We start from the raw sequence: 16,748 nt of genomic DNA, 5'->3' as shown, positions 1-16,748 counted from the left end.
TGGAGAGCAATTTTATTTCAGGGAGACACTGAGGCAGACTTCAGTAGATACACCTTAGGTATTCCTGGATATCAGAAGTTTCAGTTTTATTGAACACAGTAGAAGATACTTGAAAGGCATCTTAATTCTGCATTCATGAGGCTTCTCTTTCTCTCTCTTCACCCCAGACAGAAGACTAGGAAAGCCATTAAATCTGACTCCACCTTAATCATTGCTGTTATCCACCTTAATTGCTTACAATTTACGTCTGTGTCCTTAAAAGCAGCATCCTGAATTTCCTCTATGTGTTTCTTCCTGGGATAATAATTGGATGCACTGGTCACCCTTGTCAGAGGAGTTGCTTCAACAGCCTCATTTCACAATCCACAGGACAAAAATAAGTCAGCTTCCCTGCCTTGACTCTTCACCACTGCCAGGAAGAATCTATTAGTCTTATCAGATTGTCATAATTACAAACAGACAAAATTAAACAGTGGATATTCGGATTTGTAAGCCCCTCAGTGTCTGGGTAAGCAGGTTTCCTACAAGTTCACCTCTAAACAAGCATTCATGAAAGCAGACTGAATGGTAGATCACATTACTGAGTGGTCTGGATTATCAACTACACTCACATATAGCAACACATATGCTTATAATCACATTATACATTACATATAATATACATTATACATAACATTACATATAAAATCAACTATACATATTTACCACCAATATTCATGCCCTCTAAAATAAAAGGTAAACTTCAGCTGTGGTGATAACGGAAGTTATACAGATACGTAATATATAACGTAAATTACAGAGTTGCCAAGTATGTGTACAATCAATGGTGAAGACTTGTTTATAGTTTGCTAAAGTTCTGTTTAAGACAAATTATGGATGGCAATCATATGGCAACAGCTGTGGTCTTCAATTTTTAAATTACTTTATCACCACCGTAAGGAAACAGTCTTCATTTTTACAATGCTTTTACCTCTTCACTATTAGACTACTAAAACTCCAGCATTATTTCTTAGCAGTCTTTTCTCACACCTTTTGTGGGAGAACTTTCTTAGGATACACTTGGAATCATATTTGTGCCCCTTTTAAGAAATAGACTTATGAGGCCTGTGACTTACAGAGAAACTAAACTTCTGGGGTTTGCTTCCATACTCAAACGTATCAGAGACGAGAAAGCTGTTTAAAAAGTTTTCTTGCAAGTCTTCCACTGTTAAACACTATTTCTATGAAAGTGATGAATTAAAAAAACAACCCACCCACCCCCCAAAAGAAACAAAAAGTACTTTGTTTGTTTTCTAATATCAGCTGTAAGTCTTGCCTAAATATCCTTGACCATTTGCTTTGTGGAGTAAAGAAGTCTCTGCACTGATAGATTTTTTCAATGTAGTAACACAAGTATTAAGACAACAGTTTTGATTCCACTGCAAATTTGCAAAGAAAATCATCCTTCCACCTTTCAGATTTCAGAAGGAGACTGCAGTTCTTACTCCTTAAGAAGCAATTTTAGAGACACAGAAGAAAAAATTAATGGTTTGGATACTTTGAAAAAAATAGACTTAATTAGCAGGGCAAGTTCTTACTAATGAACTAAACTTCCAAGTCCTCATTCACTAGTAAAATTCTTGCTAATTCCTTTCATTTAGAAAGTGATTCTGAATGTCTTTTATTTTTACAACATATTTTATTAACAGGATATGAAATTTGAGTGCAATTCCAAAGTTAAATAGGCATAAACAGGTTGGAAGTATACATCAGCAAGTCAGGAAGCAAAGGGATCTTCAAAACTCTTAGGCCAGAGTAGCTGCAGATGCCGATTTATGTCATATAATACTAAAACTTTTTTATTGAAGATTCATTTTCTTTGAATACCAAGTACTCTAATGGCAAGACCAACATACAAAGCAATCTATAAAAGCAGAAAAGCTGGTAACTAAGTAGCACAGTAAAAGTTGATGCTTTTCTCATGTTTTTAGTGTTTATAAAACTTTCTAATTTTCCAGTCTAGCTGATCATGCAAATAAATGAACTTATTCAGAGATCTTTCCACCTCAACTTTGGTGGCAGGACTATAACAGATTGGGTTTTTTTTAAAAATTCCTTGGAAAACTCTTCAGCATCCTGTATCAGAATCCTCTATTACTAGTTTTTCCCAGAAGAATATATTCTAATGCTTTGCTTTTTCTACCTATAGTAGTAAGCTGCAGTCCTTTAAAAGCAAGTGAGATTGAAGTAAGACTGAATAGTAGGTCCCACTTCTACAACAAACCTCAGCTCTGAGACAGACATGAAAATTACATCTTGTCCTAATAAGGCATTCTCATTCCAGCTGTCAGAGATTTGAGCAAGTGTTAAGTAAACTGAAATACATATTTACTAGTTACTAGAGCTTTTCTTTACATTTTTACCTTTTGATTTAATGTCTGCACCTGCTAGACACATTTGTTATAATATTCCAGAAAGGAAGGTATAGCATAAACTACAAAACATTCTGCAAATATCCCCTTTGCTTGGAAATTTCCTCCTTTTTCCAGAAAGAGCGGGGGGAAAAACCTAATGTGAAGCAGGATGGCTTTTTGGCACTATGACCTCTATTCATTAAGAGCCAGCTGTACTTAACCAGCACGAACTCACAAAGCAGATTCACCTACACTAACTATGTAGGAATGAAAAGAGGGGAAGTAACTGAGAGACTTCTGATCCCATTTCAACTCCTACATTGCCTTGGCAAGAGGACTCTGCTGAGCTAACGCTTTTCTGCTTGACAAAGAGACATAACCAAGAAAGTGTGAAATCAGAATGTCTCTATTTTAGATAACCCACAAGAGGTGTTGCTGTCGACGGCACTTCACTCCCAACCCTACGGCTGGATTCTCCTCACGGCATTGCAGACAGCCAGCTCTAAAGAGCGACGTGAGCAAGATGTAGACGGAAAGTACAACAAAGTTAAGAACCTGAATGTGGCACCTGAGGCACATCAGGTTCTGTGTTTTCATAAGCAACTGTGTTATTGCTATGGTCTAAGAGTCTTATTGCCATTATTACATTTGGCAGTTAAAACATCTAGTTATTAGCAAAGGACGAAAACTTGTCTGGTTTTCATTCTGAAGGGCCAATACCCAATGTCAGTTAGATACAAGTCTGTGTCTTAAACTGCCACATCTTTCACATCAGGATGTCATATATGTTTTTTGGAGCACTACTTCATTTAAAGTGACTGCCACTCCTCCTTTTCCCAACCATCCTTACTGAAGGGCCTGTACACAATCATGCTATCTGTTCCACAGTGTCTCAGTTATTCCAATGTCGTCACAGCCCTGCATCCACATACAGAGCTCCTGCGCCTCTTGTTTGTTTCCCACTTTGCTTGCACTCATACAAGTGCTTGGGGTTGGCCCCTTGTGAGCATTTTTACCTTTCCTGAGGGCTCTCTCCCATCACCTTGCTCCATGTATTTGCCACCCCTAACCTCTGTTCCTTCTCTTAAGTGCAAGCTGTTATCACACCATATCTAGTTTAAAGCCCTTTTCGCCAGGTTGTCACATCTGTAGACAAAGGCAGTTCTATCCCATTTTGTCAGATGGATCCCATCTGTCATTCCTTGAAAAGGGACATATAGTCACAAAAGCCAGAGCACCTTCTGCAACACCAGCCACTTGTTAATTCGCAAGAGGCATCCATTCCTACCTGAGTCTTTCCCCTTCACCATTGGGACTGAGGACAATACAACCTGAGCTCTCACATCCTTCACCTTTGCCTCCAGAGCTCCACAGTCCCTCTTGATTTGTTCTAGGCCTCACTTGGTGGCGTCATCAGTGCCCTGCGGGCAATCAATGAAGGGTAACAATCTGAAGGCCAGATGAATTTTAGCAGTCCTCTAAAATACCCTGGATCTGGACCTCAGCAAGCTACAAACCTCCTGTGACAGCATGTCTGACTAGCAGCTGTGTGTTTGTATCTCATGTAAAAATGAATCTCCAACCACTAATGCCCATCACTTCCTCTTGATACCAGTGCTCTGTTCAGGCCCAGCTGGCTCTGATGTCTCCCTTAATGGAGTTTGTTCTCCTGCATTGGGTATTAGGGCACAGCACCAATTTTGTAAGTTCAGATCAAAGAGAAGAAAGAACCTTTCTCCTGCTGCTGAAGCCAGAAGCTTCCAGCCTCCCCCTTCTTGGGAGTCTCTACTCACTGCTCCTTCAAGTGTGGCGTCTACCTGTGCTGCCTTCCTTGTATCGTGTGGCTTGGGCTCTCACCTCTGCAAACACTCTGTGAAGACCCTGTCAGACTCTTGCTTGTCTTCCCTGATGGTGTGCAGCCTGCTCATCTCCTCCCTCAGCCAGCAACTCAGTGCCTCAAACACATCACATCTCCCACAAGTTAAACCACTATCACCAGCAGACCTGGCCCCAGGGAAAGGCCCCAGAACTCCCTCCAGCCCCAGACCTGGAGACTGGCATCCTCTCTCTGGAGTCCTACCTGGTCAGGGGTGAGGGATTACAGGAAGAAATAAGATGATCCTTTGGGAGAGAAACCGCCTAAGTGAAACCCCATAAATATCAAAATATCCTTTCTAGTGGTGTAGAAGGTCTGAGCTGATACGGGTCTGCTCCTACTCCTGTTGAAAGGCGTAGAAGAGGTTTAGCTATTTCACTTTTAAGAACAATGGCCTTGGGCTGAATTTGAGCTCATCTGCAGTACAAAAGTACCTACAGAGACTTAAGTATTTCAGACAGGATAGCAGGGCAAGTGGTGTAAGACTCGAGAGGAGACCTCAAAGGAACATGCAGATTTTGATACAAGAGCACAGGTGGAAATATGTTTTACGAAACAGAGACACTGCCCTGCTGGCGTTTGGAGATGGGTTATAATTCAAATACCATAGGGTATTGGGATAACTTAGTGCTCTGGTGTTAAGGATATGTACTGATTTATTTTAACTCTCCAAATTGAGTGATATTCTCACTCTTTCACTGTTTCCCTGAGTCCCGAGGCCTACGGGAGGCTACAGATACTTTTTTCTTCCAAATATACTCTCTAGGAAGAGATGCCGTATATCTCAATTGGAGTGTACAAGAAAGCAATTTTATACCCTCTGGAGTTGCTACCTTTGCCAGTGGCATCATAGTATATGCGCCCACATACCTTCTTCACCACTGCATCAATAAATCCTGATCCACAACTATAAAGATAAATGTTTCTTTATATATTTTTATATATATATACACACACACAGTGTCTGAGATCATTATTTTTCCTAGCATCACAAAGCACCTTCTTGCTTCTGAAACACAGGAGGAATCTGTCTTCTTCACAATACAAAAAAAACCCCAAAAAACCAGAGAACTTAGAAAACATACAGCAATAAAAGTTGGATTTAAGATCTCATCTATACTGTACTGAAACCCAAAACTAGATGTTGCGACTCTATATGCTGATCATAGCCCTAGGCCTGATCCCATTTTATGTTTCAGAACCTGCCAATGGTGTCAGAAGCAGTTTAAGAAATCCATTAACGCTTTGGAAGTGAAGTCAGGTTTGTGATTTAATCTGTTCTGGTAACTGGATACATCTTTTCCTTCAAAAGATGGGTCACTGACCTAAGAGGTGTGTAATCCTTAAAAAAATTAGACAATTTTGTAGAACAACTACCGGATTAAGATCAATCTGACTTCAACCACTAAATTACTTGATCAACATAAAAAGCTGTAGTCCTTACTCAGTATCACACTAACAAAAGAAACCCCACTGACATAAAAGGAACTGTTTGCATGCTTCAATAAACAGCTACATATGTATTAAAGAAAAAAAAAGAAAAAAACCCCGAAAAACCACAATCTTGCTATTTCTTCTTACTGCAAACAAAAACCAAATATGAAGATGTCATTCACATACCCAGAGTTGCTTTTATCCTTTTTCTCAAAAGGATGATAGACATCAGGAATTTTTTTTTTTTTTTTTTACTTATAAGGCAGTCTATTTCTGGTTTACAGTGTTCCAGAAAGACATTAAGAACTTCATCAGCAAAATGAGCCATTTCGCCAAGATGATGGTGTGTACACAAAGCTTTATTTAGTTTTAAATCCCACCATTTGTCCACAAAAGTGGTTCCTTTGCTATTCTGTCCACCCCTGTAGCATCTGCTAATACTTAACATAGTATTTAATTTCACTTCCAGTCTCAAAAAAAGCAGCAGCCAACATTTCCATGTTTAAGACACAAATCAAGAAAATATTCAAAGTTGTTAACTTCCCATTTAGTCAAGGGGATCCCCCCTTAAAAAAATAATCATCTCAGTAATTACACTTGATAGGTAGAATTTTGAGTGCCCAAGTGGAACAGGATCCTCTGTGCTTGATACTGCACCAGCAGAGTAAGGACTCCTGCACTCCTTCCAAGGACCTAACTTTTAAATCTGCATGCCAAGACAATAGTGGGGAAATAAACAGAGCAGATGATGTGAATACTAACTTCATTGCTAAGAGGTCCCAGAGATGTAAGCAGATGGAGAATAACAGCTCACAGGGGATAATTCATTCCGAACTGCACCATAAGATTTGAAAATGTTGTTTCTGTTAAACATTATGGTTTATGCCCTAAAAAAATTGAAGGGTTAAAAATTAAACAACTGTGGATGCTGCTGAGGCAAAAGCAGCAGCGTAATTGTGGACAGCAACAGGGAACTGTGAACATTTCTCTGAAGTTCTCATTTATTGCCAAGCCATATTGGTACAGCCCTAGCTTCTTTTCAGGAACACAATCATCCCTGGAAGTGGTAACAAAAGTTGTACTCTTTGTAACTCCAATTCCTCTCCTCTATTCAGTATCTAATTCCAAAACCAGATATCTTCTCCTGTCCCCATAGGAACTGTAAGTTCTTCTCCAAAAGAAGATGACATCTTCAACAAGACCACACTCGAGCCAAATACTTCTGTCTAGAACCATAGAAATTCCCTCCGTTTAATTAAATTCCAACTCAGGAGATTCCAGTAGGATGTCTAGACAACCACTAGCAATTTAACTAAACAGCTTTCTCATAATTGCATTAGGAATGAGCATGGCTTGCTGAGATGGCCTAATTATGTGTTAAAAGAGCTTTAAAATAAACTTTCCTAAAGGAAATATTTGGCATGGTTTGGTTTCACCTACTGGCCTGGTTGCACATTCTGTCATTTTGCCATAAGTACCACAACAAAACGCACAAATCCTCACAGTAACTGCATTCAGGGTGCAGACTTTTATCTAGATGGTTTATATATAGGGCATTGTAGCTTAAAAAAAGATAACAAGAAACAGGATGTTCAGGAAACTAAAGCAGCTGTGATTCATGAGGAAACTGAACACACCAAAGAAGTTGCAAGTGTCAGGCAGCAGCACGTACTAATAAGAATGATGTTAGAGTTACCTTCTTCATACATAACTACTTAAGGTAGGTCAGGAAATAAGACTTGCTCAAATATTTTTAGCAAATGAATTCGCCTAAGAAAAAGTGTTTCTCAGTCAGTTTCTCAGTCCTTTCTTAAGCCTTCCCTTATTCAAAAATATTTTTTGTGGAAAAAGTGGAATAAATTGTTTTCAGCAACTGAAACCCAGAGTATTTTCCAGTTTATTAAAAAAATAAATAGAAACTCCAGTTGCCAATAACAAAGGAGAGAAACCAACCTCTGGCTTAAGTTCTGAGTTCTCATGGAAGCTTCTGGGGAGTTAGAGAACTCTTTTTGCATCCCCGTCACCATAATCTCCCCTGTAATCAAGCTGTGTTGGATAATACACAGATGAAACACTTGCTCTTACATATAAAGCAAGTGTACATAGCACATGTACACAGCAAGTAATCCCAGTTCATGTTTAAGCAAGGAATGAAAGTTTTCTCTGAATAGTCCTGTATTTTGCCCAAATTTCTTGTAATTACTTTTGAACTCCCATACCACTCTATTTACAGCTTTGATTTCCTGCTTCATTCCCCATAGAGCAGAAGGTTAGACTAGATGAGCTGCTGATGTCCTTTCCACATTGAATTATCCTAATATAGGAATATATTAGATGTATCCTAACACAGGAGCATTATGCTAATAAAGGAATACTGTAACTACCTCTCACGTCTAGGACATTGTGCTTAGATTCCTCTCAAAGACCCCATAGTTTTGCTAGGCTCAGGGTGATGAGCACATGCTCCTTCCAGCCCCAATACTGATAAAAAAAAGTAGGTTTCCTGTTCTAGACATAGAAGTAGTTTTAAAGTTCTGTGGTCTGAACAACACTCAATACATATTCCACAATACCAGACTACTGCAATAGATCGATGGAGTTCCAGATTGAAGTATCTGAACTCTGAAGCAGGTTTCTGCTGGGTAACCTTAGTTTTCTGACTACCCATAACCATACATAGAAAGCAAACGTACACTTACTGTGTTGCCTAGATTTTTGTTTTCTACATTTTTGAATGAGTGGCCATGTTCAGCATGATCCATCATTATGATCCAGTGTCTTTTGAGTCAGGGAAGGAAGTTTGTTTTTCTTAACAAACACCACCACTAAAAAGCTACCAAGAGATCGACCAGATCTTTTCCTACACTGCACCTTCAAATACTCAAGCCATCAACTGTCCTGAAGAAGGGTCAGGCAGTCTGTGCCTGTCAAGGTGGGAAGCAGAGACTCCCAGGATGGTGAAGGCTGGAAGCTTGTGACTTTTGGCACCAGGAGGAAGGTTCCTGCTCCACCTCAAGATTTGCAATTGCAGAATAGATTCAGTGCCCTCATAGCCAACAAGAGTCTGGGACCTCTGCTCAAGAAAGCACCCAAACCAGCTAAACTTGAGCCATGTAGGAGCACCAGAAGAAAGCAACAAGTGATAGTAATGGGAGACTCCCTGCTATAGGAGACAAAGGCCCCCATCTGCCAACCTCACCCACCATCTAGGAAGGTTTACGCTGATCGGGGATGTTGCAGAAAGACTGCCAAGGCTTGTCAGGCCCTTGGGTTTTTACCCACTGCTGCTTTTTCATGTAGGCACCAGGGGTGACCAGGAAAGTTTCAAGCCTGACTACATGGCCCTGGCAGTGATGGTCAAGTGCCCACAGGGTCCAGGTGATGTTCTTTTTGATCCTGCCAGTGAGGAAAAAGGGCATGAGGAGTAGTGGATGGACCCTGCAGGTCACCAGTTGGTTTCACAGTGGTGTTGGTAACAGAGTTTTTGTTTTTATGACCATAGGACCCTTTCTGAGGCTTGAGGATTTCTAGGAAGAGATTGGATTCACTTAAGTGGGGAAAAAGCATCTTTACCATGGGTTGGCCAACTTGGTGAAGAGAGCTTTAAATTAGGAATGACTGGGGTGGAGGGAAGATGATCAACAATCAGGTGAGGAAGCTGTCAATCACATTGACAAAGTTTGTGGGGTGATATAAGCAGTAGGGACCTTGTAAACAACAAAACAAGGTTGAAGGGGGCCAACCTCAAGCATATCCACATAACCAAGTGCCCAACAGACAGAATTATGGGCAAAGCTCTTGCTCTTTTTCTGGGATATCAGCACAGCTGGGTGCCTCTCAAGTGCACTAATGTATGCAGCATAGGAAATAAACATGAGGAATTAGAGGTCTGTGTGCAGTTGCAGTTGTGATCCCACTGGGGTTACAGAGACATACGAGATAGCTCACATGACTGGCGTGCTGCAGTATATGAATACAGACTCTTTAGGAGGAAGACAGCAAGGAGGGAGAGCTGCCTTTTGCATGAAAGAGCAGCTAGAAAGCATGAAGCTCTGCCTTGGGACTGGTGATGAGCAAGCAGAGTTTAAGGGTTAGAATTAGAGAGCAGAACAACATGGGTGACATTGCAGTGCATGTCTGCTACAGACCATCTGATCAGGAAGAAAAAATAGATGAGGCATCCTTCAGAGAACTGGAAGAACCTCACATTTGCAGGCACTGGTCCTCACGGGGGCTTTAACCACCCCAATATATAATAGAGAGACAACACATCAGTCTCTGGCAAGGTCATGGAGCAAATAATCCTGGAAATCATGTCCAAAAGTATGAAGGATAAGGTGGTGAAATGGGCTGATAGGCACTTCATGAAGTTCAACAAGGGGAAGTGCAAAGTCCTGCACCTGGGTAAGAAATAACTCCACATAGCTGTACAGGTTGGGGGTCAACCAGCTGGAAAGCAGCTTTGCAGAAAAGGCCCTGGGGGTCCTGGTGGACACCAAGTTGACCACAAGCCAGCAATGCACACTCATGACAAAGAAGGCTAACAGCATCTTGGACTGCATTAGGAAAAGTGTTGCCAGTAAATTTAGGAGGGGGGGTCCTTGCCCTCTGCTCAGCACTGGTTTAAGGCTGAATCTGGAGTGCTGGATGCAGGTCTGGGCTCCTCAGTGCAAGAGGCATGGACATATTGTAACAAGCGCATTGAAGGGCCACAAAGTTGATCAAGGTATTGGAGTATCTGACATACAAAGAGAAGATGAGAGCGCTGAGATTGTTTAGCCTAGAGAAGAGAAGACTCAGAGGGGTCTTATCAATTGTATTGGGTTTGCATGGCAAGGTTTTGGTAGTGGGGGGAGGGCTACAGGGGAGGCTTCTGTGAGAAGCTGCTAGAAGCTTCCCCCATGTACGATAGAGCCAATGCCAGTCAGCTCCAAGACGGACCCGCCGCTGGCCAAGGCTGAGACCATTAGCAACAGTGGTAGTGCCTCTGGGATAACTTATTTAAGAAAGGGGAAAAGAAGTTATGGGGCAGTAGCAATTGCAGCCAAAGAGAGGAGTGAGAATCTGTGAGAGAAACAACTCTGCAGACACCAAGGTCAGGGAAGAAGGAGGGGGAGGAGGTGCTCCAGGCGCCGGAGCAGAGATTCCCCTGCAGCCTGTGGTGAAGACCATGGTGAGGCAGGCTGTCCCCCTGCAGCCCATGGAGGTCCATGGTGGAGCAGATATCCACCCACCTGTAGCCCATGGAGGACCCCACACCAGAGCAGGTGGATGCCCGAAGGAGGCTGGGACCCCATGGGAAGCCCATGCTGGAGCAGGCTCCTGGCAGGACCTGTGGACCCACAGAGAGAAGCCCATGCCAGAGCAGGTTTGGTGGCAGAACTTGTGACCCCACGGGGGACTCACGCTGGAGCAGTCTGTTCCTGAAGGACTGCACCCCGTGGAAGGGACCCACGCTGGAGTGGTTTGTGAAGAACTGCAGCCCGTAGGAAGGACTCATGTTGGAGAAGTTCGTGGAGGACTGTCTCCCATGGGAGGGACCCCATGCTGGAGCAGGAGAAGAGTGTGAGGAGTCCTCCCCCTGAGGAGGAAGGAGTGGCAGAAATAACATGCAGTGAACTGACCGCAACCCCCATTCCCTGTCCCCCTGTGCCGCTGGGGGGGAGGAGGTAGAGAAATCGGGAGTGAAGTTGAGCCCGGGAAGAAGGGAGGGGTGGGGGAAGGTGTTTTTAAGATTTAGTTTTTATTTCTTATTACCCTACTCTGATTTGATTGGTAATAAATTAAACTAATTTCCCCAAGTAGAGTCTGTTTTGCCCATGACAGTAATTGGTGAGTGATCTCTCCCTGTCCTTATCTTGACCCACCAGCCTTTCATTATATTTTGTTTTCCCTGTCCAGCTGAGGAGGTGAACTGATAGAGCAGTTTGGTGGGTACCTGGTGGCCAGCCAAGGTCAACACACCGTTTCAATATGTATAAATACCTGAAGGGGATGGAAAAAGAAAATGAAGCTGGACTCTTCTCAGTGGTATGCCATGAGTGGAGAAGACACAATGGGCACAGAATGAAATACCAGAAAATCCACTTAAACATAAACCAAACAAGAACATCTTTACAGTGGTGGTGATCAAGCACTGGAGTAGCTTGCCCAGAGAGGTTGTAGAGCCTCCATTCTTGGTGATATTTAAAACCCAACTGGACAATGTCCGGATCAACCTGATCTTATTGACTTGCTTTGAGTAGGGGGGTTGACTAGATGATCCCCAGAGGTCCCTTCCAACTTCATCTATTCCTTGATTCTGTGAAGTTATGGGGGACATTAATGTCTAAGCTAGTAATAAACTTACAGTAGCTTTGTTTTTAAAATATTTTCACACTGCCTAGGCAGACAAAATAAGGCTACAAGCATAGTAAGAATGCAAGTACAAGCCTCCTCCAGGAACCATTCTTTTCATTAAACAGCTGACAACTAAAACTGGGATTCAAGCCTGTATCTCCTGTTTTGCACAATACTGCCTATAGTATAGGCAGTCTTTCTCAAAAGTTTTATATTTACATATATCTTTAATGCCAGAGGCTTCTCTTATTCCAAAACATTCTGAAGATAATTTTGTCGTCTTCAGGCACAGAAGTTTCCAGGCAAAAATCCCTTTCAATATTGCAAACATACATATTTATGGATATATGGAATAAATTTTCATCGCATCTTTAAATTCTTAAGCCTACAGGGAATACTCGTGTCCAAAAATCATCAGTTTATCATATAAACCAAAAGGACATCAATTCAGGTGCAATTAGCTTTTTAACTCCCTAAGATGAACCATGCAGATAGTCAGCTAGCCCAAATCAACTTAAACCACTAATCACACACAGGAACTGCTTGTGCACTTCTCTTTTCCAAACATCTGCTTTGTGCCTGGCAGATGAAATATCTACACATATGGAAAGTTTCAGACATGGGGTCACCATGTAGGCCAACATCATGAACTTTTGTCCTTCATTTCATAGAAATAAATTATTGTATGATTTTACTTGCCCCATTCTGGCAAACCTTAGCCAAGAGATATTCCAAAGCAATGTACTTCATAGAACTGCCAGTTCTGACAACATGTGTGTCAATAGACAACAGGGTTTTTTTCTGTTATTAACTAATCACTCCCATCACTTACTCCACTGTCATATCCTTAACTGCTGCTTAGCCTGACATCAGAATTTTATTGTCAGCAGTTTATCTAACACTACAAGTTACCTTAGGTTTTGTTTTAGTACCACCTGCAACTTCAGGAGGTTTGCAAAGGTTGGGCTCTGTCCCTAGAAGGGTTTCCCTTCTTTTGCCTCCACCAAAAATGAAAATAATCTTTTACCACATTAAGACCATACCAAAATAGAAAAAATATTTAACTCATTCTGTCACATAGTTTGTAAATACAAAAGCTTGTACAAAGGACCAAGGACATACCCATTACTTTTGCCAAAAGAAAGCCAAATGACCAGTAAAAAGTTATACGGCAACGAGAGGACTGAAGATAGGGTCGTGTTCTCTAAACTCTCCTATGGCTATAAATCCAAGCAATAGAAGAGGATGACCTTTAGTGCTTCACTCAACATACCACTGAACTCTGCTTTTTCCTTCCCTTGTTAAAAAGTACAGAAGAAAGTCAACCAAGGTCACAACAAATGGTCCAGAGAACAATATTCAGCAAGAATTTCTTTTGTAACCTTTGGATAATTTCAAGAAACATTTTGGAAAGTGATTAGTGAGCCTCTGCCAAGGCTGTGCGGTAACATAAAATATATCAGATTGTGCTTCAAGTATTTTCTAACCATTATATGGACAAAGCCATGGGCTGAGTGCTATGGCAGCTACTTTGAAGAGCAAAGCCAGAAGAACAGACCAGTAACGACAGCAGTAGAAAGTATTCTAAGCGCAGAAAACTGATGATTCACCACATGAAACCATGGTGAATAGCCAAGGGGATAAAAATACTTTACAACCTAGCTATGTGATAGAAACAGTTGAAGGTTCCCACAGAATATAAATTCCTGGGAATCATCTAGACTTCAGGTAACAAGATGAGTCCCAGTCACCTATTGTGAGTGAATGTAGGATATTCCTTTTAGCATAATACACCACTGAGGCTTTCTGCAATCGGTATCATAATGTCAATTCTGCATTAATACCCTTCTTCCTTAGAATTATGTAGCTGGACGCAAAAACATGCAATCAGTCGTCTTCTGGCTGCACATTGAAGTCAAACCCTGTCTCCATTCGCGAGGAAGGATTATACATAAGATAGCAAGAACTGTCACGTGACCCATCCAAAGTATTGCAAAATTTCTCAGGTTAACAAATTCAAATGCACTACAGAATGGAAAGAGAGAGAAAAAAACCAAACAAAACCAAACTTTTTAACTCTATGCTGTCACATCATGACTAAACTCAGATTTTACTGGCTACCAAAGGTTTGAGGCATCTTCCATCCAAAGTCAGAACTATCATTACACAGTTTGTGATGAATACACTGATATACACCAATTTCTAATCTTGAGTCAGATTTGAGAAAAAAACCAAACCAAAAACCAAAACCCACAAAACTGTATGAGTGCACTGAAAAATTCAGCAAAAACACAGTTTAAAATGACAACCAACCAAAAATACACTGCAAGACCAAGCACAGAAATTGACCGTAGTCCGACAGAAGTTTATACGCATTTTACGCATAGACCAGAGACAACCTACAACTCCTCATAAGCAGTTGCTCCCTCCATGGAGCCGAAAAGGTTGTTCTTAGGGGGTTCCAATCAATAGAGTTTCTCCAGGGAGGGAGAGTTTGTGATCCACAAGTTACCAACACACTAGGTACATGCTTCTTAGAACCAACACAAATGCAACTTGCAGTCACTGGGTTTTTTTGCCGAGCCACCCGTTGCCATGTTCATCACAAAAAGCAGTAGTGTCGCTTCAGCTCTGGAACACCAAAGGCTGAGTCAGATGTTGCTCAGCGTCACAGAAGATACTTCAGTGCTGCCAAGTAATTGCTCACAGCATCTGTCTCTGCAAGGTGGCTACTACCACTGCAAGTGGGTGAAACCCTGCTGCTGTGATCGTGTTTAAAGCTAGCAAGTTATATCTTGCTTCAGCCTCTTTCCAGCCTACCTCTGTACCTTAACTATGAACTGATGCCTCACATCCTGAAGCAGGGTTATGAAATACATACAGGAGTCCACATCAGCAGCAGGCTGCTCTCTCAAACCAGCCAGGTTTCTCAGCACCACTGCCACATGCTCTCAAACTTGCATTTATAATGTTTCTGTTTTGGTTAATTTTTTTAAACCTTTCTGATAGCTGCTTCTAGTAGCCAGGATGAGCGCACAGGTCTGTCAGTCATCCAGTTAACTGTTCACTTGCTGGACTACTACTTTACACAACAGCATCTTGCAGCATCTAAGCTCTTTAAAATGGCATCGGGGCACATGAGATTCTAAAAAAACCACCAGCACAGAAAAGATAGCCTCACTGATCATTCAGTTCTGTCCAGGATTTCCTCCCCCACCACCAACCAGCTGCAGCATTACCTTATATTAGCCATGACCAGAAGAGGCAGCCTGCACCTCCCCTTCCAAACATCACTGTAATTTGCCACAGCTTAAATAGTTCTCAAGCAAATTAAAGAAAATGCCCCCCAAATGTTAGCTCCCCCTTCCTTTCAGGTGTCGAGGGAAGGCTTCCTCCTCTGCATGGGGCAGCTCTGCTCAGCAGGAGTCCTCTGGGGCTGCTCTAACCATCTGAGGACATCACCCACCTTCAGGGCTTCCAACCCTTCTGAAGCTCATGGAAGGTAGGAGCGAACACCACATCAAGTCAAAAAGGTCTACCAATAAACATGGTCACTAGAGCATGGTCCTGAAAGTCTCGAAACAATTGCAAGGTAAATCAAGACATCATACACAGTCCCATAACAGCACTGGAATTATGACAGCTTTAACTTCTTAACAGAACCTACATTATACTGTGGCCGATAAGATGTATGGGAGAAAAAAAGTTAGAGCCTTTTTTGTTTCTTTAGGTTTTTCCATGGAAATCAGTTTCACCCTCCCTCCTGCCAAAACTGTCAGCATTTCCCCTGTAAGCAGGACTGTAGGCAATCAGCTTTCCCAGAGCACCTTCTGCAATTTCTGTACCTGAGACAACATGGGTAATTGTTATTCATGAAACCTACACAACTCACAGGACAGTCCCACTCCATGCTGAGCACAAGCCATGTTCTCTCTCTTGTAGCAAATAGGGGGGTTTTCTCTGCCCTCTCAAAACATGTTTCAGACATGGTTAAGTTATTGACAGACTGTTTATTTCTTTTGAAGAGGAAAGGCAGGATAAGGAGCTTGTTTAGCATGTCAGGAAGACTCAGTTTGGGAAGAAAATTACCAACAACACTGATATTTCTGCATTCAGTCATTTCTTTAGATCTGTCTCTAGAAGTGCTGCAACACTGTGCAAAAGCACCAGTCCATAAGCTGACTGATTAGCCCTTAAAAAAAAAAAAAAAAAAAAAGAAAAAGAAATCCTTACATTAAAAAGGCCAGCTGCAGAGTTACCCACTGGACACATCCTTCTCTCATAAAAACTGAGCAAATAAATTCTCCCTTGCTCTCATGGGGTTCCTACATCAGTACCTTCACTGAAGAGCCAAAAGGCAGAATTCAGCCACCTGGGCAAGGCTGCTGCAGGAAACACCGAATATAGGGAACGCAGATGGCAGTTTTATTAACATTCAGGTGACACCTAGTACATGAAAAAAACCCTCACATTTCTGCAACAGATTATATTCCAAGTAATATCCTACAGCATGGCTCTTCCTGAATTTGTAACCTGTTGAAAACAGGACTTGCTCTGGTGAAGTATGTGTTCATGTGAACCACAGTCTTTGTGGGTCTCATTCTTGTCACTTCAGCCTCAGTTCAACAACTGCTCCAGCCCACAGCTGTGTGCATGACAGTCCAGCCTTTTTTCTCTCATTCTCCCTAATGTAAGATGCCCAATTT

This window comes from Gymnogyps californianus, chromosome 2, assembly GCF_018139145.2.
Source record: "Gymnogyps californianus isolate 813 chromosome 2, ASM1813914v2, whole genome shotgun sequence".
Taxonomy (NCBI): domain Eukaryota; kingdom Metazoa; phylum Chordata; class Aves; order Accipitriformes; family Cathartidae; genus Gymnogyps; species Gymnogyps californianus.
The sequence above is the reverse complement of the archived record's forward strand: the minus strand, read 5'-3'. Positions refer to the sequence as shown.